Source organism: Myodes glareolus, chromosome 21, assembly GCF_982192425.1.
Source record: "Myodes glareolus chromosome 21, mMyoGla1.1, whole genome shotgun sequence".
Classification (NCBI taxonomy): domain Eukaryota; kingdom Metazoa; phylum Chordata; class Mammalia; order Rodentia; family Cricetidae; genus Myodes; species Myodes glareolus.
This window is the reverse complement of record NC_142046.1, coordinates 26,847,599-26,875,083: the sequence shown is the minus strand read 5'-3', so window position 1 is coordinate 26,875,083 and position 27,485 is coordinate 26,847,599.

Below are 27,485 nucleotides of genomic sequence, written 5' to 3'. Positions count from 1 at the left end.
CCTGCCTAGCTATTCATTTAGTCAATCAGAAGGAACCCTGACAAAGATATATCTTCACAGTGTACAAAAGGATTATTCCACAAATTTATTCATTTTTGTTTAAATTAAAAGGAAAAGTTTCTAACTCTAACAGAGTAAAACTCTATACAATAAGAACAATTATCAGGTAAGACCTTAATTCACAATGTCCAGACTATCACTATTGGAAAATGCAGAGAAAATATTCTATCATCTATCATATTTTGGTGAATCAAAAGTTTTCTACATAATTTATTTTCTCTCCTAATTTGTATTACCAACCCAAAGATATCTTCTTAGACCTCAAAATATTTTCTTAGTTAAACAGTTTAAGCTTTTATGTCACTCAACCTTATATACTTTACGCATCTTTTGTCAGTTTCTTTTTTGAATTAGGTACTGAGGAAAACTATAGCTATAAGTATGTTGTCTTCAACTCCATCAGAGATTCAAGAAGGATATAATACTTCTTGAGTAAACAGGAAATAAATAACAAGCAACTATTCCAAAACTATTGAAATAACAGAGACATCTTGCTATCTGGACAGTCTATCAAGATTTTTCTGCAACATTGGAGCATCCATCTTCTGCCTTCAAACTTAGAATATCCAACATACTTTTCTCTGAAGCAAGAATTCTGAAAGACCATCCTATCTCCTATCTTATCTTGACAAAGTTTGGCGCTCACTTTTGTGTGTGTGTGTGTGTGTGTGTGTGTGTGTGTGTGTGTGTGTGTGTGTTCTGCATGTCTAGATTGGACAACATTCTGTCAGGAACCAAGGCAAGGGAAGTTTTTACCCATTGAATAACTTTGCCACAACAAAAGCAAACTCCATATGGAGGTTCCTCAATGCCCATCATTTTTTTGAAGTAAATTGGTGCTTCCATAAGCAGACAGGTCTCACTGTCATGAAAAGCCTTAGGTTATTAAAACATTTTACATGCCATATTCTGTTGGTTGTTGAAGAGTTTAAAGACCACCTATCCAACATATATCTGTTTAACCTTGAAAACATACCTAACATGATTATAAGTTTGACTATTATAGATGACTAACTACTAACCTGTACTGCTTAATTATACATTATATTTTTAAATGATCTGATGAGGTATAATACTTTAAACAAAAGTAGGAACATATATAGAGCATATTCCAACAAAAATAACCATAAATTCTTATCAATATACAAAAATCCATACCAATGTAAAATTTTTTAGATTAATAGTTGCTTTGTAAGGTAGATTCAATAACTTATGCTTTTATCCTGTCCTTTTCATATCCCCCTTTTACTTTTCAAAAAGAGATCCTTGAATTCAAAGTCCTTGCTTAGCTTGCTCCCTTACCATGAACAGTAGTAATTTACAAACAACCCAGTTAAACAATGTCTAACATGTGTAACCCACCAAATGACCAAAAAACAGTCACCCCACCTCTTGGGCAGGTGGGCATCATATCCTCTAGACTGCTTCTTGTTGTCTGGAGGCAATGGTATCTTCACGGGACTCTGAGAAAATAGGGATAATAGGTAGGTCCTAGGGAAACTAGCTGTGACACTGGTTGTCTAGTCTTTGTGTGATGGAAAGTGTGGGGCTTATCTGAGTCATGGCTGGAGTAGTACTTGAAGGTGGACAGTCCCAGCTAGCAGCTTTGAAGTTGTTCTGGATGCAGAACTTTAAGGAAACTGCTACAGAGTTACTTTGAGACTAGATCACCAGGGCTACTTGACTTTCTTGGTGTTTGGTTCTTTTTTTATTCTTTCTGAAAACAAGCTTTTTATTAACTATGAAAGTTCAGCCTTAGATTAGACTTATTCCATGAGATCTTTTAACTTTAATTGATTCATATTTTTATTAATCTATATGTTCTATAATGTGACCTTTACCTCTTTCCCATTCTTTGTGTCCAACTAGTTCTGCATCTCCAAGGCCTCTCTGCCTCTCCTCTTCCCAGAGTCCCGAGTCTTCTCTGTACTAGAAAGTCCAGCCTACAACTCCTGCCTAGCTATTGGCTATTTATCTCTTTAGTAAACCAATCAGAATGTGCCTTGACAAAGACATGTCTTGTCTTTACAATGTACAAAACGATTATTCCACAACACCTGTTTTACTCACAGTGCTCACTGGCCACTGAAAGCGTAAGAAGCCCAGCTCAGTGTACAAATGTGTCCCGAGGGTGAGGTCTAGCAGTTACTGGGTAGATATCCTAACGTTAGAATGTCCATTCTGTAAGCATGTGGTCTGGTACAGTTTTCTGTTGGGTAGTTTCAGGCAGTCAGGTGTCAGGACCCTGATAGTAAAGTTCTTGGGTCGAATAATTTCTTGGGGGTTGGTAGGAGTGTCACCATTTTTATTGTTTTGATTCTTGAGGTTTGTGAATGATAATAGATCTGGTTACAATTAAGTAGCAACTTCTTTCCCTTTTAAATGCCCATGCATAAATTTTCTTTCAGTTTTCCTCAATATCCATAATAATTTATGTGCTTTTAAATTATACTTTCATTTTTGCTGTATATTGAAGACCAACTAAGCATCCCTTATATGAACTAAATATCAATCCCTGTATTTTCTATTGTTAGCTTCAGCAAAGGCTACCCAAATAAATATCTAGAGAAGATTTCTGTGGTCATGTTGACTTAAGTCCACTGAGACCTGTTTCAGTGTTTCTGGATGTTTTTGTTTCAAGGATTGATGAAGAGCAGGAAAGGAAGTCTCTTGGCTTTGACCATACTTTATATATTGTCCCGTCTTTCAGTTATCCTCTGAATAATAGATTATTCTGCTCCTAATATACTTAAATCCACTTTTAAATCATTTACTTTTATTACTTTCAACAAAATTAGCAATAAAATAAAATGACAGTTCTGACTGTAACCATGAGGAATATGGCGCTTATATCCTTTATATATCTAACAAAATAGTGGTACTCATTACAAAGCACAAAGTGGAGATTTGTTCAAAGAGATGCTTATCAGACCTAAGCCTGTTGAATTTGTTCATTTGTGAAGGGGATAACAGAATCATTACTTCATAAAATGTATAAAACCTATCAACAAAGACCACATCTAAAAGCCATGCACAATTAAGGATTTTAAGGAGTTTAAGCTCCTGGGGAAAAAATTCTCCCTCCCTAAGACATGCAAGCTCTATGACTTAAGATATCAAATCAAAATATTTCATCCTAATATATGTATTAGGTGTATCTAAAAATTGGATGTGTTAATAAAAAAGAAATTTCTCGTGGAAACACTGAAAACACAAAATCAAAGAGATAGTGATCCACTCAGGACTCAGGGTCAGACCTCAAGTCATTTCCAATGCTATCAGTAAGTCTGTCTCTGTCATGAAGGGAAATCAGAAACTTCAGGTTTTCTAATCTACATACTTTAACCAGGCATTTGCCAATAATTTAATTTATTTCTCTATTTTGTCAATGTTGCGAATTGAACTTAGAGCTTTGATCATCCCTGTGAACTTCTTTACCAATGAGTTCTATCCCCAGTGAAGTTTATAATTTTGTTGGTGAGTTCCTGAGACATTTTCCATCCCCTCCTATATAGATGATGATTGTAGTACAGTAAGGATGTGACTCAGTTGAAAATCTGCTTCAGTGTTTGAATTTTTGTATTTCCTCAGGTTATTGACATGTAGTGAGATAGTTCCATGGTGCTAGACAGAAGAGAGAGCCCCAGCTCCCAGCCGGTGACAGTAGTGACACCCCAGAGCCCACTTTGCTAGTAAATGAACTATGTTAGTGAGTGGGTTAGGCAAATTAGATCTGGTTTGGACTTATGGCATTTTAATATATGATGGCTTCTTTAGTATATAACCAAAGCATAAAATATATCTCACTCTATGTTACCAACTTTAAATGGTATCCTTTACAAAACAGTAATTATTCTTTGCAAATGATTTAGAATGAGTACCAGAAGATGCTTCTCACTCGAACTTCTTTAATTATATGGTCATTTTCAACAAATAAACAAAAATTAATTGTTACAAACTGAGAAAATGCAGCAATGATAAATTCTGTCACACGTGTTTTAATAGTACTGCTGTTTTCACGCTACAGGAGGATCAGAGCTATTATTAACTCAGCACTGAGTCTTGGTTTTAGAGTGGTTGTTATTGGCTTTAAATCACCTGGTGAAGCTGGAATTTCAATTCACAAAACTTTACTTCGCGGTTCAGGAGGGAATATATTCCCTCTTTCAATTATATGTCTCATTCACTGCAGTGCAAAATAACTGAACATATTCCACTTGAGATTTTTGTTTCTAGCTAGTTGTTTTATTAACGATACCTTGCAACAGAGTTCTTCAATAAGTGAAGAAGTTGTTTTTATATACACTGTCTAAATTTTTCAAGGAAGGAATTCTGAGAAGTAGAGAAAAAAACTTACAATGATGCCCCCATATCAGGTGCAACTCCTTTTGATTAAAACTAAGGGTAATAAAGAACTTTTTCTTCCATGTGTTGAGTGGAGAATGAGTCAAGGTATGTGCTAGACATCCCTGATGGATACTGAGGACAGCACTTAGGCCTCCTAACATCAACCACACTGCACTCTCTGCCTTTTATCAGTTCTTCCTAAGAAGGTGAGAGTGAACTTAGTAGACTCCATTAGATGCATTGCTTTTGATATAAAATGCTCCTTACAAACTTAAAGTATGACCTCTCCCCAGGCATTAGCTGTCACTTCTTAGCCAGATGTGACTTAATCATGTGATTCCTTGGAATTTCAGGCATGTTTCTATACTGAGTTGTATGAAAACATTTCCTGTGAACTCACACTATGGTCACATATTCTCTTTCTCACCTCTGTTTTAATCAGCAAGAGAAGTTAACCTCTGTCTTTTCTCTCTTTGATCCTGACTTTAGTTCTTGGACTCATAAGGCCTGAGTGTAAAATAGCTCTACAGTGTACATTAGCAGAATGCGAAAATTCCTAGAGCTAAGGCAGCGGTGTTTGAGAAAAAGCCTCACTATAGTTTAGTATCAGTCATTTAAATTCACAGAACCTTTTATAATTCCGTGTAGCCCTAGGCTTATTGATTCCAAAATACTTTGAAGGCATTTTTCATCAGCCTTTGGAGGAAATCCCTATAATAGATACAAGAAATAGGTAGATGTGTTAACATTACATAACCATGTAGGTAGAAATAAGATACCAAAAACATTGAGTCTAGGGTTTCATTTTTTTTAAAGTTTATTAAATTATAAAAGTTTCCATTTCCGCCCCTCCTCCCAACACCCTCCCACTTCACCCACTCCCTCTCCTCCTCCCTCTCCATCCCTAAGAGTAGTCAGGGTTTCCTGGCCTGTGGGAAGTTCAAGTTCCTCCCCCCTCCCTCCAGGTCCAGGAAGGTGAGTATCCAAACACACTGGATCCCAAAAATCCAGTATATGCAGAGGAAACAAGTCCCAGTGTCATTGTCAATGGTTTTTCAGAAAGACTCCGGGCCCGCCACATCCAGGGAATCCGGCCACATTCAGAGAATCTGGTTAGATCACGTGCTCATTCAGTTCCAGTCCAGCTGGCCTTGGTGAACTCTCATTAGATCAGTCTCCTTGTATCAGTGGGTGATGGCGCGCGTCGCAGTCCTGAGTTCTTTTTTCATTTTCTTCATCCTTCTGCTCCTCATTTGGACCTTAGAGGGTTCCGTCCGGTGCTTCAATATGGGTCTCCGTCTGTATCGCCATCCAACGTCGGATGAAGGTTTCCTCTGCTCTTGCCCTCCTTGTTCACGTTCTCCTTCCTTCTGCCTCTCGTTTGGACCTAGGGAGCAAAATGTTCATCAGTATGGTTGTGGGCCAAGGCCGGTTCAGGCACCCTCTCCTCTGTCCAGAGAACAATTTGGGGATCTCTCCTTGGACCTGGGATCCCCTTTATACTCAAGTCTCTTGTAAACCATCAAAATGACTCCCTTAGTTTAGGTATATACTTCCCTGATCCCATATCTATCCATTCTCCCTCCCCCCCATCCCAGTCCCCCTGATCTTTCCCCATTCCTCCCCTACTCCCTTCTCTCTAACCCTCTCCCCTTCCAACAGCCCCCCCACCATGCACCCGAGGTTACCTGGCACTCTTGTCTATTTCCAATCTCCAGGAGGATAGCTACATGATTTTCGTAAGGTTCACCTTCTTATTTAGCTTCTCTAGGATCATGCATTAGAGTTTTACTCAGCGGTAAAAAACAATGACATCTTGACTTTTGCATGCAAATGGATGGAAATAGAAAACGCTTTACTGAGTGAGATAAGCCAGACCCAAAAAGAGGAATATGGTATATATTCACTCATAAGTGGATTCTAACCGTAATTAAAGGTCTTTGAGCCTATTATTCGTGATCCTAGGGTTTCATTTTTATGACACAGCATTTAGCAAATGTTTCTTTTCTGCTAATGCAGTATAAACTCATTTGTACTAGAGGAATTAAATGCTTCTTATGTATCCAGTTCAGTCTTGAATTGACTCTCCAGATATAGTGTTGAATGTAGAGCTCTACTCACATCCATTTCAATTTTGTTTTCTCCTATAATTTATTTCTGGCACATTTTGGTTTTTCTATTAAGTATAATATTACCAAAGTTTATATTTTTTATCCCGTGCAGGTGATAAAACCCAGGAGTGCCTCATATGTACTAGGCAATCCACAATGGCTCCTGTTTTCTTGGTTTTGACATAGGGTCTCACTAAATTTCTGGGTTGAGACTGAATACAGAGCACTGTGATGGAGAATCTTGAGCTTAAAATGCTTAAGCTTCCAGCTTAAATTGAGCCTGTAGTTCTTTGTTCTGCAGTACCTGGGATTTTAGGCCAATGCAATATGCCTGGCTCTGAATGTTGCATGTCTTTTCCCCTAGGTTCTTCATGCCTTTCAGTCTCCCTGAAAAGTTTTTTGGGCAGCCTTACTTACCAGGCACTGTGAAACACTGGAACCTCAAGGCTGGTTGAGTGTGGACATTTGCACATGCCTAGTAGGAGCTGGCTGACCTGTATCTTATGACTGCTTAGCAGCCAGCCTTGGGAGGCATTGCTACTTCTCACCTTCCTTTGCCCACAGTCATTCTTTTTCATAACTTGAGAATTGAGTATAAATTGAGAAAAAAGAATTAAAAGTGTTATTTAAAAATGTTTAATTATTTTATTTTATGTGTGTGTATGAGTGATTGCTTGTATATATGAATATTATATCCCTGCCTGGTACATAGAGGCCAAAAGAGAGTGTCAACTTCCCTGAAACTGAAGTTACAGGCAGTTGTAGGCTGTCATGTGAGTTCCTTGCATCAAACTCAGTATGTAGTATTCAGGCATACCTGGCCGTGACCCATGAGGACCTAACAGAGTGGGTCCCTCCTGCCTCACCCCTGCATGCAGGACAGGCATTTCCTGTCCCTTTAAAAGTCAAAACTCTGCCTGTTTCTCTCTCTTCTTTCTCTCTCTGCATCTCTCTCTCTCTCTGTCTCTGTCTGTATCTTTCTGTCTCTCTCTCTGTCTCTGTCTCTGTCTCTGTCTCTCTCTCTCTCTCTCTTTCTCTCTTCTGCCACTCCTGTTCCCATTCCTCCTGTCTCTTCCCTCCCCTCCTCTATTTTTCTTTCCCTTTCTCTCAATAAAACCTCCCATGTAAGATCATAAACTCCTTCAGCACGTTGCTTCTGTCCCTCACCCGCAGTGGACTTTAATCCTCTAAGGTCTCTCACACACAGAATCATATTATTCAGGTCCTCTGTAAGAGCAAGCATCAAGTGTTCTTAACTGCTAAGCTATCTTTTTTTCCTTTCAAATAATTATTCTTGCTCCATAAATATCATATACAGAGTCCCTATTTATCATGAAATGAGATATATGATTAACACAAGTATTCATATTTGAGGTCAAGAGAAAGTAAAAAAGCAAGGCATTTTATAAGTGGTAAACCTTTCAGCATTTAGTGTGTGTGCTGTGTAGCACACCATCTGCATAGGTCAGTGACGGCTAAACGTGGGAGCACTCTCAGTCATTAGCTTTCCCCACACATCCAGCAGTAATCATCAGTGCTGAAGGATGGCATTAAATGGTAGAGACACTGTGGAGCAGACAGTGGTGTTTATAAAACATGCCTCGCACTGAATTGGTAACTCACCTCTCTGGTCTTGTGAGTTCTCTTAGCCTCCTGAGCAGAACAGGGTCTGGACTCTGCAGATATCATCTCAGTGTCTACCTCACACATTCAGGGAGATTGTCTTTGTTTCACAGTGTGGTGTGGAAGAACGCATAACTTCATGAGGGCTTTAGTGAGATTTCCTCACTCTGAATACGAAGTCGACTGATGACTATCAGTATGGGTTGACCAAGGTTTCTATCCTGCCCAGTCCCAGAGCTGTTCATTTCAAAGACTGCACAGAGGTATACTACATTAATTATAAACTGGCTGGTCTATTAGCTCAGACTTCTTTTAAACTAATTCTTACATCTTAAATCTGCTCATTATTTTTGCCCTATGTTGGCCACATGGCGTGGTACCTTTATCAGTGAGGCATTCTCATCTTGTTTCCTCTGCATCTAGGTGACAATTGCAGACTGACTCTTTCCTGGTCCCAGAATTATCCTATTCTCATTGTCCTACCTCTACTTCCTGCCTGGTCAATCTGCGTTTTATTAAAATATAAGTGACAAATCTATACAAAGTTTGTCCACAGCACTTCTCCCTTTTTTTTTCAAAGCAGAAATTCTTAATCTAAACGCCTTTGTTTAGCTTTTCTCCTGATCATTATCCATAACAACTTGTAACCAATAGTCTAAAGAAAAGCAGACATCCATATCCGTTTTTGGGGAATGTGGGCCTAGTTTTTCAGGCTACTTATGGGGACCTAAAGAAAATTTAGAATTATGATCAAGTCCTGACTGAAGTATTCTGTGAGGTTTGATCATCTCAGGTAGCAGACTTGAAACTGTTCGGGTTATAGAACTCAGACATCTGGGCCATTTGAATTTTCTCATGGGGTCTTCCTTGATAAACCTGATTTTTCTCAACCCAGAATGACTCTACAGCCCCTCATTTCCTATGGAAACAAGCACAAAACCTCTTCCCCAAATTAATATAACTTTTGACTTAAATTTTGAAGTCAAGGCATTTTCAAAATATGTATGTTGGATTAATATAGCAGCATTTATAATCAAATGTCTTTAATCAGCTGTTGTTCCTTCCTCAACTATCAAACCATTTAAAGACAACACAATAATGTTCAGTATCCAGACTCTGTGTATTTTTTTATCTCTACATGGCTTTATTTTAAGCTCTATTTCTTTTATTTTTATTTTTTTTAGGCTAGGTTTTTCTGTGTATCTGGATGTCCTGGCACTCACTCTGTAGACCAAGTTGTCCTTAAACTCACAGAGATCTGCTTGCCTATGCCTCCCAAGTGTTGATATTAAAGTGTGTGTCACCATACCCAACTTCTCTCTCTCTCTCTTTTTTTAAAAAAAAAGACTTTCTCCTTTTTCTCTTCTCTCCCAAGCTTTTATATATTTTTAAACCCACTGTAAACTGTTTAGAGGTTTTTTCATCTGAATTTATTTTTCCTGTATATCTCTTTTTCTGACCACATGAGTCTTTAATTTGCTAAACAATATGACTAGGATTAAAGCCATGGCTTTGATGGCTGTATCTACCCCATTCCTTAGCTTTCTGAGAGTCTAGCTTGTGGTAGAGATACTGGTGGGAGCCATGTATATTGCCACAATTCTATGGAGTTTCAAGGTTTGTGCCACCACCGAAAAGCATGCTGTCAGTTGTTCATAAACATCATTTTAGTGTTTGCTGATGGATCCTGTTAAAACAGCTGCAAGGTTTTTGCAGTTAAATCTGAGTCAGAAAGCTTCTATTAACTGAGACGTGTTTGCCTCCAGCAAACAGAGCATATCTGAAAAAAAAAATGTTGCTACCAAGAAGATGTGCTTAACTCTGTTCTTTTGTGTCTAGAATTACTTCTCAAACTCTCAGGTTTTAAGTTGATTTAGCTGTCTATGTTGGTGGCATTTTGTTGACAGAGATTTCGGTCCTGCCTGGTCCCGCAGCCATTCAGTCCCAAAGAAACATACAGAGGTCTACATAAACCATAAACTGGTTGGCCTATTAGCTTCTTATTAACTAATTCTTGTCTATGAATTACCTTACTAACTAATTCTTGCCCATTACTCTTGGCTGTGTTGGCCATGTGACTTGGTACTTTTACCAGTGTGGTGTTCTCATCTTGTTTCCTCTGTGTCTGCTTAATGACTACTGACTTATTCTCTCCTCTTCCTAGAATTCTCCTGTTCTTGTCTCCCTGCCTCTACTTCCTGCCTGGCTACTGGCCAATCCACACTTTATTAAAATACAAGTGTATTTATAAAAATACAAATCTTTATAAAGTACAAGATCATTGTCCCACAGCAAGTGTACCTCTACAGGAAATATTTTACTTCTCCGGATCTAAGAAAAGGAAGAGATTAATTCTACATACATGAGCACAAAGATATTCAAATATTATTTTCTACTTAAACAGGACTTCAAAAATTTAAATTAATTAAATTTTTAATCTTTGAAACTTTGTATACTGATGCAATGTATACTGATTGCACCCATCCTTTCCTCCTTCCCTCCAACTACCCTTTAGACCTGCTACCAACATATTTCCCTCCCAACATCATGTTTCCACACACACAGTCAATCCATTTAGTGGTATGTTGTCGTCCATTAAGGTAGATACAACCTACCAGTAGCCATTCCTCAGAGAAAAATGACTTTCCCTATACTGTCTATTACCTCACAATAGTTCTTTGGTTAAGTACATTGGATGCCCTCTTTTCCCCATGAAGGATTTTTATAAGTACTGCATGCTAACCAGTTATGCCAAAGTAGCTCTAACAGGATGAATTTGTAACTAGCTTGATCTTGTGCAGCTATTCACCACTGCTATGAATTCATGTATGCCTCAGCCATGCCATGTTCAGGGAGCAAAGTCACATATCCTTCACATATCCATCTCTCTGCCTTTTTGAATGGCTCCTGATCAGGGGTGGGGGCTTGCTATAGCAGTCCTATGCATTGATAAACACTTATAGGCACTTATTCTCAGCACTTTACATAGTTACAAGTCTCTACATTAACTGCCACTCTTAAAATAGGAAGTTTCTCTGACCAAGGTTGAGAATGGCCCAGATTTAGGCACAAAAACATAAACACAGCAAGTCAGTTCAACAGCATAACCATTTAGCAAAAAACAATATAGTTTTTATTTCCAAAGTGATTATTATTGATCTCTGAAAAGCCAGAAGTCATAAGCAATGACTGAACGGAGTATATTTGTGGTCTGAATTAGAAAATTAAAATAAAATTCTTTGATTTACCTTGTCACTTTACTTCACTTCTCTACTAAATTAATATATTTTAAAAATATTTGCTCAATGAGTTATATTAATAAGCATAAAACAACAAAAGGACTGACTGTTCCTTTGCCACATAGTTTGTTAATACTGTCATGGTTCTACCTTTATCAGCTTCTATCACTTCCTCCAGGCACTGAAACTATTCTCTGAGGGGAGCAGAGCCAGTATCTCCCTTCATATTATTGTATGGAGACATAGAAATCTGTAGAAAGGCATTTACAGATTTCTTTGTATTTTACCACTTGGAGCTAATTCTCCAATTTAAAATACCTTTTCTTTTCTTATTGAATGTTGGGTCTGTTCATTGTCTTCCATTTTTATAAGCTTTAAAAAGAAGATTAATTTCAGTTTTAAACATGTGTGTACATGTGTGTGCTAGGATATGTGCTTGCATGTGAGGAGTGTGCACATACGTGGGTGCATTCCCAGGTCAGGACACAATTGTTACGATCTGTCAGACCTTAGTGTTGGCAACTGAACTCATGGCCTCTACATTTGTAACCCTTGAGCAGGCTCTATAGTTTTTTTTAATTTCATTTTGTTTCCTCATTTTAATTTATTTTTATTTCAATGTAACCTGCAGTAATTGAAAGAAAAATGAGTCCGATTTATTAGCATCTACAATGCTTGCTCAGAAAAGAGACCTTAAAGCCAATTTTGTTAAGACTGAAGAAAAAGCTCCCATTAAACACAATAAATCTATTTTCAAATATTCATGTTAGACTAAACCCTAAGAAAGCCTTTTGTGAATATCTAATTGTTTCTTGAGGAAGTGCGCTAGTCTGTGTCCCAAGCAGGTTTTTGGCTTCTGATCTGTCTGCCTTTCTAATCTCTAGAACACTAAGGCTACAGATATGGGCTATGACAAGAGATCATAATTAGTTCTCCGAAATAAATTTCTAAAAACAAAATTAGGGCTTAAAACAGAAAGTTCAGGAACATAGTTCACACACTGACAATTTCTCCAAAATAAAATCTTACTAGCTTGTACCCTCTCAAGCAATGCTCAAGAAATATTGGTATTTCTCATACCTTTTTCTGGTTATTCATACTTTATGGTGAATAGGATCTCCCTTACTACCTCAAGGCTTTATTCCCCAGGAAGACTGGATGAACTGCTTGCTTTTCAATTATTTCCTTTAAATTTTTTTGGAGCCACAATCTATATTTCTGAGATATTTTTGTTCACTGATATTCATTTATCTTTTCAATTATTATTTTTTTGGGTGTATGATGTTATAAATATGTATTTCCATCTTTGTCTTTTAACTTTTTTCCATGCTACTTTTTAGGAATTATGAATATATTTGAAATTAAGTTATTTTCTTTTATACTTTTTTCTTGTACTTCAAAGTGCTACTTATACATAAAATTGACTTCTATATTACCAGCATTATGTGTACTTAATTTAGTTATTTGCATACTTGGAATTTTTAGTACCAGAAATCCTCCCTGTATGGTCCTGTGGGTCTGTATGAATATATTCTGCGTTGATATGAACCAGTTTTTATAACCGATGGGACTACTAAACACTTGTCTAAACATTAAAAACATCCTTCCTGTTTGCTTAAATATATATATATATATATATATCATGTTAAATTATGAATAGTAATATTGAATTAGAATCCTAATTTGAGAAATTAGTGTCACTGAGAGCTGAAGTGCAATATTTCTCTCTATAAAATAACTACCAAGTTATCCTTTAGCAGTACCTTGTTGGCAGAAGTTTCTGTCCCACTTGGTCTCATGGTTGTTTAGTCCCAAAGATTAAACCAAAAAAACCAAAGAGGTTTATATTAATTATAAACTTTTGGCTTATTAGCTCATTGGCTTAGTATTAACTAACTCGTATTACTTAAATTAACCATTAATTCTTACCGTGTTTAGTTACATAGCTTGGTACCTTTCCATCACTGAGGCATTTTTATCTTGCTTCCACTGTGTCTGGCTGGTCTGTGCCTCTACCTTTTGTCTTCCCAAAATTTTCTTAGTCTGGTTGCCCCATCTATGCTTTCTTCCTGACTACTAACCAATCAACGTATTATTATTATTATTATTATTATTATTATTATTATTATTATTATTATTATTATTATTCCAATATGAGTGACAAACATTTTTTATTAAAGATTTTCACCTCCTCACTTTGTCTCATTTCTCTCCAACTCCCCCACTCCCCCCTCCAACTCCAGTCCTAGGAGAAGTCAGGGTACCCTGCTCTGTGGGAAGTCCAAGGTCCTGCCCCCTCCATTCAGGTCTAGGAAAGTGTGCATCCAAACAGATTAGGATTCCAAAAAGCCAGTACATGCAGTACAAAACCCAGTGTCATTATCATTGACTTCTCAGTCAGCCCCCCCTTGTCAGCCACATTCAGAGAGTCCAATTTGATCACATGCTCGTTCAGTCCCAGTCCAGCCGGCCTTAGTGAGCTCCCATTAGATCAGTCACACCATCTCAGTGGGAGGATGAACCCCTCCCGGTCCTGACTTCCTTGCTCATCTTCTCCCTCCTTCTGCTCTTCATCTGGACCTTGGGAGCTCAGTCCAGTGCTCCAATGTGGGTCTCTGTCTCTATCCCCATCCATTGCCAGATGAAGGTTATATGGAGATATGCAAGATATTCATCAGTGTGGTTATAGGATAAGGCCAGTTCAGGCACCCTCTCTTCTACTGCCCAAGGACCTAGGTGGGTACATCCCCTTAGACATCTGGGAACTCCTCTAGAGCCAAGTCTTTTATGCAGAATAGCCAAAACAATTCTATACAATAAAAATACTTCTGGAGGCATTATCATCCCTAATTTCAAACTCTATTACAAAGCTACAGTAATGAAAACAGCTTGGTATTGGCATAAAAACAGTGATGTTGACCAATGGAATTGAATCAAAGACCTGGATACTAATCCACAAACCTATGAACACCTGATTTTCGACAAAGAAGCTAAAAGTATACAATGGAAGAAAGAAGGCATCTTCAACAAATGGTGCTGGCAGAACTGGATGTCAACCTGTAGAAGAATAAAAATAGATCCATATCTATCACCATGCATAAAACTCAAGTCCAAATGGATTAAAGACCCCAATATCAATCTGAACACACTGAACCTGATAGAAGAGAAAGTGGGAAGTAGTTTGTGACATATGGGCACAGGAGACCACTTCCTACGTATAACCCCAGTAGCATAGACAATAAGAGCAACAATGAATAAACGGGACCTCCTGAAACTGAGAAGCTTCTGTAAAGCAAAGGACATTGTCATTAAGCCAAAAAAAAAAGGCAGCCTACTGAATGAGCGACAAATCTTTACAATGTACAGAAAAGCATTATCTCATGGCAGTACCCACCTTCTATCTCCATGTGCGATTTGGGATGTGAAATGAGCACCTTCTTTTGTGGTAAATTATCTTTCCTCTTTCAAAAGTAGAGGCAACTTCTACCATTTTAACCATTTTTCTGCCTATGAGATATAACCGGAATTAATTTTTGTCATATGGGAGGATTCTTCCATTAGGGTTCCCAGTCTCTGCGGCATCTTTGTGCTTTTTATCACAACATTTCCTCCTAGCAATCAGTTTGCTTTCCTACTTTCCTCTGGCAAGACAGTCAGCCCTCAACAGCAGGGCCAGCATCCCCACAGTTGGAGTTCCCTCTGTACTCCCCGATTCTACAGAACTTCCATCTGTCGGGTCCATTGCCCTCTTTCAGTGAGCCACTTTTGTCCAGTGTCCCCTGGGTTCACCAGTGACAGACTGCGAGGCAGCATATCTGTCACTCTATGTGCAGGAAGACTTGCTGTGAACACTAAAAAACAACCCAGAGATTAGAAACAAGTAACAAAGAAGCAGTTCATGAAAAACACAGGCTATGCAATCAGTGATTTGCGAACAGAAAGCTAATACAGAAGTCAGTATTCTTTTTATAAACTTGTCTTTTCATTTTTCACTATAGAAATGTGAATCATTATAAGGTTTAAACATTTTATGTTACATTTTGTTTTTTTATTGCATAAAACTATTTTTTTTTAATTAACTTATTTTAAATCCCAACCACTGCCTTCCCTTCTTCCTCCCCTCCCTTCTGTTTTGCCCTCAATCCACCCCTGCTGCAGTGAGACCAGGCACTTCTCCCTGTTTTCAGGCTGAACAAGGTAATACAGTTTAGGAGTGGGATCCCAGGAGCCAGCCAAAGAACTAGGGATAGCCCCTGCTTCCATTAGGAGTCCTACAAATAGACCAAGGTACACAACTCTAACATATAAGCAGAGAGCCTAGGTCAGTCCCATGCACGCTCCCTGGTTGTTGTCTCAGGATCCAAGAGTCTGAGAATAATCCACCACAAAAGACTGGGTGTGAGCAAGGAAACAATTTATTTAGAACAGCTAGTGTTGGGAGGCAGCAGGGTTACAGCTCCAGACCGTGTACCCAAGGCAAGGGCAACAGCCAATTTTAAAGAGAAAAACAACAAAAGGTAGTTCCAGGTTACCATCCACTCATAATGTTAGAACAGGGGGAAGAGGGATAAGGACTTTCCTTGCCAGTACACTTTTAGCCTATAAGGAGGTCATGCCATTTGAAGGCCTAGACTCCATTCTAGGTCACTTATTCAAAAGAGGTTTCATTGTTTGTGGTGTGATATTATTCCAAGAAGGGTATTGACGCCTATGTAGGGCTGGGGTTTTAATCTATTCTCAGAATAAACTGTAACAAATGTGGAGTTTTATTTTTAACTAGAATTCAACAGCTGATTAAGACTTGGAGTTCTCATGAGCGAGGTTAATCCTTTCTAGGGGTTTTCCTGTGATGTCCCTGACTCCCCTGGCTCCTACGATCCCATTTCCCTTTCCTCAGCTGGATCCCTGAGCTCAGCCCAAAGTTTCGCCATGGCTCTCTGAATCTGCCTCCATTGGTCACTGGGTGAAGACTCTTCACTGACAACCAGGGTAGTCACCAATCGATCACGAGGGCTGGCCAGTTCAAGATGAGCATCCGCTGCTGTCAGGGGTCTTTGCTGGGGCCATCCTTGTAGACTAGTGGCAGTTTCTTTTACGTCAGGCCAGAAGTCAGTATTTTACACCATATAGTATATTTCTTCTACTATTGCAACAGAAATTCCAACTATATGCTTAGAAGTCTGTTGTTGTTCGGCTAAACTTGAAATTTAGACCATGTGTTTGGGGAACTGCTGCACTCACAGAAGTAACTGTCACTGCAATTTGTGCATATTCTACCCATGTGAAGCAAGGGCTGAATTCATGATACAACTGTCAGACTGAGATGATGTCCATTTCCCAGCAGGCTTTAGGTGACTTCTACAAAGTTTCTTTCACACCCAACAGATTCAGGCCTCTAGTGATACAGGGTTCACTGTACAACCTCACTTTTATTTTAAGTTGGGACTATAACCAGAAAAATGTCTTTTTGAGAAAGGTCCTAAAGAAACCTTCTTTCATTTCTGGGTAAAGGGTCATAGAGCCACCTCTTGCCTTGCTAGGGCCGTGACCCTTCCTCCAAATGGTATGTCATCTGCATGACAGCCCAACTAATCGAAGTTACTCTGGCTCTACATTTAGGATTAACTTGAAATTTAAAACAGGTACTGGCAAGGACTAAAACATGGGAATTATCCCTGTTTAATAAAAATAAAAAGCTTAGTATAAAGTGCTAAACTTTATAGAAGCAAGTCTCATGGGAACTGTGATTGAAGCAGGCAAAAAAGAATGCACTTGGACTTGACTTAGGAAAACACTGAACTTTTCCTCCTGAAATGAATTGTCTCTTCCCATCTCCTCCTGCTGATCTGCAGTATGGGAAACAGCATCTTGCAACAAGTTGCTTTGGTATGTTAATCCCAACGATCGAGACTAAGACCACTACCACAATTTAAAGCCAAATTTGAAGGAAACTTAATTAAATGAGAGCCAAGTGGATGAGCTCCGGCCAGGTCAATCCAGGGTTTCTAGAAGATGGCCCTGAATCAAAATTTGCAGTGGCTTAAGTATTTCCCATCAGCTTCAGTCAGGGGCAAGCATATATTGTGATGTACCTCCAGTCTACATCTCATCATAGTCAAGTATATATTTCCGGCTTGTGAACCACCTGCCCACTTGTGATCATGAAAATGAGTCAAAAATATTGCTTGATGGGAGTGAAAACATGTGGCTTCTTATCTGCCATAAACAATACCTTTTAGACTTTCAGGAATTATCTCTTTGGGCAAGGGGCATCCTGGTCAGAGGCATTTTGTTTAATGGATTTTTAAGGCATAGTAATTAAAACCTATAGTTTAACTTCGGCTCTCATAGTTTATAGCATGATTGTGCTTTGGATAATACTGCCTGTTTTCTAATTTACTTACTTTATTTTATGAGCATTCCTGGAAGCATTTTTTTTCAGATTTTGGTATTAAGAGTGAAAACTATGCCTCTTAAACTATTCTTTTTCTCACTTCTATTTATAACTGTTTTCATTTCTCTTAATTTTTATTGTGGGTTTGTTGTTTGATTCATATGTTTGATTTGTTGCTTGTTTTAGTTTTTTGTTACTGCTTTTGACAGACTTTACTGGGAAGACAAGAACACTGGGTGCTATTCACCACAGATAGGTACCAATGACAGACCCAAGCATGGATATAATAAAAATTTGTTGATAGAGGTTTCTGTCCTGCCAGGTCCTGAAACTGTTCAGTTCCCCCCCCCACAAAAAAAAAATATACAGAGGTCTATATTAATTATAAACTGATTGGCCTAGTAGCTGAGGCTTCTTATTAACTATTACAAGGAGGCCACTGGTTAGTTCCCAGCTGCTTAGCCCCAAAATAATCACACAGAAGCTATATTATTTAAATCACTGCTTGGCCCATTAGCTCTAGCTTCTTATTGGCTAACTCTTACAAATTAATTTAACCTATCTCCATTAATCTGTGCGTTACCACAAGGTTGTGTTCTTCTAGCCAATTTCTGCATGTCTGTCTCCAGCGACTCCATGGCTTCTCTTTGACTCTGCCTCCTTTCTCCCAACATTCTGCTTAATTTTCCCTGCTTAGCTCTCTAACCCCATAGCTCTGCTATAGTCCCAAAGCAGTTTCTTTATTAACCAATGATATTCACAGCATATAGAGGGGAATCCCATATCACCTCCCCTTTTCTGTTTAAATTTTAAAAAAAAGGTTTTAACTTTAACATATTAAAATTACATACGAAACACAGGTATGAAGCAATAATTACAGTTACATTATTTATATCTACTTAATCTTCTATCATAACTAAGGAAAACTGTAACTATAACTATAAATTTTTCAACTCCATCAAAGACTTCAGGAGGATATAATATTACCTAAGTAAACAGGAAGTGCATTGTAAGCAACTTTTAAAACTCTAGAAATGACAGAAACATCTCACCACCAGGAGAGTCACTCAAAGCTCTGTAATGTTGGGGCATCCATCTTTAGCTTAATGGCCCATATTGTCCATCAGACATTTCCATGAAGCAGGAAATTTCAAAGACAGTTTCGTCTATATTGGCTGTTTGTCAGTCACTTTCTTCTGTGACCTGCAGATTTCCTGGCAGGAACCATGAAGGACAGTCTCACCTTTAGGCAAGTTCAGCAGTCATTTCTCTGTGGGTCCTGTATATCCAGTTGACAGAGCATACTATAGAGCAGTCCATGCAATAGCAGATTCTTGCCCAAATAGCTAGCAAACTCCATAAGGAGTCTCTTCAATGCCCATCTTCCTCTTGAAGTAATTGGTGCTGCCAGGAGCAAATGTGTCTCATTGTCATGAAAAGTCATAAGTTGTTAAAACATTTTAAATGCCATATTCTGAAGGTCTCTAAAAGATTAGAAGAATACCTATCTATCGGAAATACATTTCTATATATCTAGAAAACCTAACTGACATGACTACAAATTTGACTATTATAGACGAGTCTCTATGGTTAATTATATTTTGTAATTATATATTACATTTTTACACAAGATGTACAAGCAAAATGCCTTAATCAAGATCAGAAATACATATACATAGTATAACAAAATTGAAGATCCATACCAATGCAAATATCTATATTGTATCCCCCTTTAAATGTAAAGAAACTTTTACAAACAATATTTTGGAATATGGGCAAAGTTTTTTCCAAACTGCTTCTGCTGTTTGTTTGGCAAAGTATTTTCTTTTGGAAGGATGTTCAAAGTAACCTTTTTCAGGGGATTTTGGGCCATCAAACCATATTATCCTGGGATGAATATAGGTTCTAATCCTCTGTGGAAACAAAAGAAGGATTTCTTTTCAAAAGCAACAAATTCTTAGACCCAAATTTGGAAGTCATGATACTTTTAGAACATATATGTTGGTTTAGTTTAGCAGCCCATACAATGAAATGTTTCTCTGTACTTAGCTCCTTCACAGTCAAAATGAAAAGAAAACACAATTATATATATATATATATAATTTATATAAATATATATATAAATATTTATATTTATATGTGTGTGTGTAACCCAGACTCTCTGTGTATTCTCCATCTTTACATAGTTTATTTTTTTCTCCTTTTATTTATGACTGTCTGTACTCTCTTTCTTTAAAGACTTTACCTTTTTTCAAACCATTTATTTCCTTTTATAACTGTTTATACTTTATTTTTTCTTCTCTCTCCCAAGCCTATGTACATTTATTCAATATTGTGACCCATTTAAAGGACTTTTATGTCTGAATCTGTATTATTATGTATCTGTAATTCTTTATTGTCCAGGAAAGTTCTTAAAATGCTAAGTGCCTCTTAAAAATTTAAGCTGAGTCATTAGTAGGGTTATGTGGCGCTGCCTGCTTCCTCTGCACAGTCCAACATGGTGGAAGTCCATTCACAGCCTCTGCAAAGTGTATACATTGTCCTAGTTCCATGTATGCAGCGGCTCTATGTTGAGCCATTAAGCAGTTTGTAACACACTGCTTACAAATCCCATTTAAATGCTAGGCCTTCTGAAAGAGCCAGAGGTCATACTAACAAACAAATCCCAGAAAGCCAGCATTTCAAAATAGTGTTGTTTTTTTTTTTTTTTTTTTTTTTTACTGGCTACTGCTGAATCAGGAAGACCTCTCTTAAAGGAGCCATGCCTCTGCTTGTTTCCAGCAAAAGAACCCACCCAAGAAAATGCTGCTGGCAAATCATGCTTAATTCTGTTCTTCTGTGTCTAGGATTCCTTAACAAAGTCTCTCAGGTTTTAAGTAGATTTTAGTTGGCATTGTGGGTGCCAATTTTTTCAAGGAGGACACTTATTAGTTCCCAGCTGCTTAGCCCCCAAAATTAACTAATTCTTATAAAATATATTAGCCCATAATTCTTGCCTGTGTTAGTCATGTGGTTTGGCTCCTTCATCAGCAAGGTTTTCTCATCTTGCTTCCTCTGCTTCTGGGTGATGACTACAGACTGATGTTTCCTCTTCCTAGAATTCTCCTAGTCTCATTGCCCCACCTCTACTTCCTGTCTGGTTGCTTCACCTATACTTCCTGCCTGGCTACTGGCCATTCACCTATATTAAAAATAATACAAGATCATTATCCCACAGCATTCAACTTGTTGAATAAGTAAATTTTATTGAAGATATTTCTTGTAATATGGATGAGAGATTATTTATTGAAGCAGAAATGACTCAATGAGAGCTGCATTATCAATATGGTTGGCAGTTTATGAACACTTAAACACCTGTAGAGCCTTTCAGCCAGCTCAGAAGATAGTAGTGTCCTTTCTGGGTGGCTAAATTGGGGTCTCTTCCAGACAGATCATGTGTCCTTTGTTTCTGCAAGGCAGTTCTACTTGTTCCCACTTCTTTCAGGCTGCATGGATGGTCTTTGCATTTTACATTCAATTTGTTTGGCTTCCATGAATCTTCTTTGGAGCTTTACTGCTAAGGGGCAGTCCTCACAGGCTTTATTATTTACACACTCTTGAGAAGGCAACGATCTAGTGAATCTGGCCAATTGCAGGCACTTCCTGAAGAGATTTTGAGGCTTTTACTTCCTGTCTTAATGGAGCTTCCCTACAGGATGAAGTGTTTTATCATCTCCAGGAACATGCTGTTTTTCACCTCTTTGTAAACATGCTCTCCTAAAGTATCAAGTTGTTTCCCTTTCCTCCAGTATCCTATGACTTAAAAACTTTCCCTCCAAGATGGAAGGTTTTAAACTCAGAGGAAGATATTTTAGAAACAGGGTCATCTGTGTTGTCCACAAAGGCCTCAAACTCACAATTCTCCTGCCTCTGCTTTTGAATGCTAGGTTTATAGGTGTGCATCATGTGGTTTTGTTTTTAAATATCATTACATATGCACTCATGCAAATATCTTTCAGGCAATATTGGGTAGAAATAAGCAAAAGGCTATAAATATTAATTTAATAAAGTAGTATGAAATCATAGAAAAGGAAATGATAGCAAGAATTTTTGTATTCATGTTTTGCATAGAACCATCTGGTCAACAAATTTTATGAGGAAAACAAGGTTTGAAAGTCTGAGAAAATTTAGACTTGAAAAACATTTGCTGATTTGTTAATGTAAATATGGAGAGTAACGAAATATGTGCTTGAAAGTCACTGTTTCAAGAAGTTAAAAGTCACAGTGCTGTTAGAGTGTTTGTTAGAGCATCCTCTGCTTTCCAAACATGTCTAGATACCACGGCAGCTGACTATTCAAGCGCCTTTCTTTCTGGCTGCTAAAATAACAATTGATTAGCTCAGATTTAAATTTAAAGTTGAAAGACCCCAAAAGTCAAGGGGGTCTCACTTGGAGCAATCTGCCCAAGAACCAGTCCACTGGATGCAAGAACAAGAGGCAGTTTATTGGATACACAGGCGCCTGCGGACGCTACAGCAGCCAAGTTACTGAGCATGCCAGACTGAAGGCACATTATGTATTTATAGGGATTTAAGAGTTACATAAGAGGCTGCATAGCAACAAGCATTTCATTGGTTCTCCAATTGGTGGGGTTAGTTCAGCCCGGGAATGGCCCCTTGTCTATACTCGAATTTCCCCGAAAAACCACTAAGCTAGATAGAGAACCCTGCAGAAGTTGACAGTTTCGATAGAATGCCTTGGGGGTGGGGTACTCCCTCTCCTCAGCCTAGTCAGCCAGTGTGCAACCCATAGATATCCTGTTTTAGCACTGGGCCGGGGGACTTTCCTTCTATGGCCCAGCTAAATTTCACAGAGTCATTAGCTGAGCCTGGGGGCTTTTTTTCTATGGCTCAGTTAAGTTTCAGCAGAGCTTAACATAGTATGTGGACATGGGGGTCATTCAAGTATGGGGGGGTCCTTCAAAGTTATAATATCTCTTTGTTTAATTTGTTATTTTTCTATAAGCTGAGTTTTTTTTATTTATTTTTTATTTATTTATTTATTTATTTATTTATTTATTTTTTGGTTTTTCAAGACAGGGTTTCTCTGTAGCTTTGGACCCTGCTCTGGAACTAGCTCTTGTAGATCAGGTTGGCCACAAACTCACGCAGATCTGCCTTCCTCTGCCTCCTGAGTGTTGGGATTAAAGGCATGGGCCACCACCGTCCAGCGTGAAAATATTTTGAGTAAAATAATAATTGCTAGAGAGGGTGAAATGACTCAGTGGGTACAGGTACCTGCCCCCAACTTTAGTTACCCTTATCTTCAAGGAGAGAGTAGATCCATCAAGTTTTCCTTTGAACTTCCACAACATTCTCTCTCACACACCCATTTATACACACATAAATAAATACATGTAATAAAATGTGTAAAGAATAATACTTTTAGATTAATGAAAACTATGCTTGATGAATATGATAGAACTCATAGCATCTGTAAAAAAAAATGTGGGTATAGAGCCACTGAGGAAAGAAGACAGTCGGAATAGATGAGGAATGATATTGACAGATATAATTAGATTTGGACACATGCACAACAATGACACTAATCTTTTTTCTTTCAGTATTGACAGAGACCAAATACTTGAGGGTCTTCTTCAGAAAGCCACTAGCCCTGGGAAAATAAGTTTACTAGACACAGAGCCGCTGCCAAGAGGCAGCAATTCTCATGGAAGTTTCTCAGGCATTGCCCTGGGAAAGGGTGTCTCCTGAATGTTACCTCTCTGATAGTGTGTGATGGCTGCCTTCGGATAGAGTCTGTACACACTGCTTTCATTTGCTGAGTTATCCTTTTACACTGAGGTCCTGATTGAAGAAAATCAGTCCAAAACTCCTCCAATATAGGCCCCATTTTAGGAAACTTCAAGTAAACTGTTTTTCAACTGAATTTTCTTTAAAACTGAAAAACGCTCCTGAACCATGCCAACTCCTTTTCGTGAACTTTTATTGTAAATACCAATTAATAGCCCTATAATATAAAGACTCTTTCACAGGCGTTAGAGCCTTTTGGATGATTTTCATTTAAATAAATTTCAGTGCCAATTTCATATTGTGACAGCGAAAGTTATGTTTTAAGTTTTAATTGCTGTGCCTAAGAGATCCATGAAGCAAAAGTGCCTCTTGTTATTCTTTTGCGGTCACTTTAAGGACTAACCATGCCCACCCCAGCGACTTCTGACCTCTCTCGCCGCCATCTTTCTCTCTCTCTTGTGTTTGTCTCGTGTCGTGTGTACATGTGTCTTTTTTTTATGTCTCTCTGTTTTTCTCTTCTTTAAGCAATAAATGTCTTCCTCTTCTTTAAATAATACTATGTCCTGTGAACCTTTTATCTGCCGTAACCCACCTGATTCCCCCCGGCCGCATGGTGCTGCCACCCTGGAGATCTTGCAGGGACCCACAGCCATCCTTGTCGGGCTAGAAGCTGCTCCGCGAGCTGCCCAGGGCATTCCATCATCATATTCTTTTTAAAGAACAATACCTCTAACCCCTTTCCCAGGACAGATACTTCCTGAAATGCCCGAGGCTACTGTTTTTGCAAGATTCCAAGCCATATATTTTCACTCTTCCCCCAACAAGTATATCAGAAATTATGCTTGCCCCAGATTGGACCCAATGAGAAATACAGTGGTTTTATGGGTTTGCATTTAGAAGCCTCTGCAAGATGTTACCCATCACCATAATCTGGGAACCCCAGAATGGCTCTGGCCAGAGTCCGTCATCCTGGCCAGTATTAATTAAAGCTTGATTCAAATTTGGCTCAAAAAATGTGAAGCTGGTTTTTCTCTCATGACTCTCAGGTTTAACAGCGTGACTCATGAGCAAGCATTCATGCGACAATGGTTCAGTGGAAGAATAAAGATTTTCATTTTATTTTTAAAGTACAGTATACTTCATTCTGACAATAAAAAGGCAATATGTGCCAATCTTACACCATTTGTGAATTGCAAACAAATTGAAAAATCGAAGAAAACTGAATCTTCTCTACCCAAATAAAGTTAAAGTTATAATTTTCTGTGTTTCATTTCAGATTGATTTTAAGGAATATCTTTGAACTACTTTTAAAGTACTACTCTTCTATAATCAGTAAATTAAATAAAAATGAAATTTTAAATAACCACTCAGAAAGAACTGGCACAGATATTTAGGAATTTGCCTTCCAGCATTCTAGTCTATAGTCCTTTTCCTTTATTTATTCATTATTCTGTAAAATTCTGTATTTTGAGGTTTAGAATTCAGCAAGTAGTGTACGAAAAGTAAGGCAGAGAAGAAACAGACTCAGGACAACACGCTGGAACGACTTTATTGGAACAGCTACCTTAGAATGAAGGCTGAGCACACTCACAGGGATGGATGTGCACGTACATACATATACATATATACATATATATTTATGTATGTATAATGTGTGTGAGTGTGTGTGTGTGTGTTAACCAGGAAATTTAAACTCTTTTTTTGTGGTAGGACTGGGAGCCGAGTGAGTTGCTTTTCACACATGAGCATATTGTTTCTGTAGGTGGAGCAGAAAAGTCAGACTGGAGTTAAGCTATCCGTTACAGCTTGGAGCTCTTGCCCAATATAGCTTGACTCAATGCCTCATGATCTGAGGCTATTTCCCAACAATCACCGCAGAAATGATCATTTTAATTGCTAAGTGTTACCTTTAATCCTACATGCTAATTTGAGAATCACTGAGCAGACTGGCTTTTGGACGTTTCTGTGAGAAATTCCCCAGATTAAGGTTGATTTTGAGAATAACTGTGAGAGATCGTCTTGATTGGCTTCCTGTGGGAAGACTCATCTTGATCATGGACTTGACCATTTCCTAGGCTAGAATCCTGGATCACATACAGTTGAGAAAGGCAAACTCCACATAGTCTCTCTCCTCTGTAAAAGTTTAGCCAATCATTTTTAAGTATGTGTAACTATCAGCTCTTGATTCCATTCAGAGGCCTGGGAAATAGAAAGCTACCATGAAAGGAATAGATTGGGAGGAGGAAACAATTAAGTTGGGAGTAGGAGCAAGGAATTGTAGAAGAGGAAGGAGTCAGGAGGAGGGTGGACCAAAACTAACAATGCATGACAGAACCATTAACAACAGCAATAAAAAAATTTAAATACTCTGAAATAGTGAACTAGAGATTAAAATCTTGTCTACCAAAGGCAATTAGAAGCCGGATCTATAAGCATATCAATATACCAACAGGAGCCTTGTGCTAAAGCAAACAAGCAAGGAAAAAATAAACGAGAGAAGGACCTATTGTATGTCTGGTCAACGTGTGTCCAGGTTCTCAGTCTGATTCTATGAGTTGACAAGGCATGCATCAATAACAAAACACATAAACAAACAAACAGAAATACCCAAAGAGAAACACAAAATACACTGCAAGCGCCATGTGGTTCCTTTAGCTAAGTGCTCCAAACCATAGCTGCAGATGGCAAAGCATAGCCCCCTCCACCTGTGCTTCCTGAGATTCAGGAAGCAATTCCCTCCAGGCAACCCAGTAGCAACTAAATGAGCATGTTACTTGAGGGCCAAGGAGAAAACCTTCTCCAAGGACCAATTCTTTGGCATCTACATATACATTTGGCAATGTTACAGATGATTCTAGTTATAGCAATTCTACTAGTATACTTATTCTTCATGTTCTTCTTTTTCTCCTTCCATGACAGTGGCTTCTGGAAATATGGATGTGCTATACAATATTAGGAGTCTTTCTGGTCTGACAGAGTGGGCAGGCATTGAAGCTATAAAGAAGGTTATGGGGTGAAAAAACCTGACTGATGAAAGAATTGGGGAAATTTGGGGGAAATGCAGACATTGTTCTTTGCCTGATTATACAACATGGCAAAAGAATTATTTGGCAAAAGAAGCAGAAGGGAACTTAACTATGATGAATAAAACTTCTCAAGAATCTAGGGCTTTAGGACTGCCTGCCTATGGCCTTATAAATCAAAACTGGAATTGTGAGGACCAACATGGGAAAGGTAAGACAATGGAGTAAAACCCACTGAACTATGCCTCTGTAAACTACAGGTAGTTAGCCTCTGAGGTGAAAGCCTCAGAAGTTGTTTTATGATTAACTCAGCTAAGAACTAAGAATATAGTGGCTGTCATGGGGCTTGGAAGCTGGGAAAATATCATGATGATTGATGAAGTTCTGATTTCAGGAATCTTCATGCTTCTTGTGAACTGCTTTGCCCATGTAATGATTAACCTATGGCAAGACAAAAATAATAATTTTCCTTGTGTAAAATTTACAATAAAAACTAAGGTTTGAAGCTGTGGGTAGAAGAAGAACCTGCCCAGCAACTGATAGACTGTCAGCTTGCATCAGAATCCTGTGTTCGTGTACTCACTTCACCTTCAGACATCCCAGATTCGAGACATACTTCTCTGCTGAGTCTGATCCTCAACATATTGCTTACTACTTAAGACTTTCTATGGTACCTTGGTTGTTACAGAAAAAAAAAAAAAAACATGGGAGATTTTCTGCTTTGACTGACAGGCTTGGGTAATATAAATCTTCCTTTAAGATGCATTTCCTGTTCTGTGCTACCTTATTTTAATCATGCACACCCACTAATTATACATAGGTATAATTGGTAAGTGGGAATGTTCGCCTCGAACTTTACATTCAAAGAACACAGTTTGTCTTTCTGTTTGTGTGGGCCC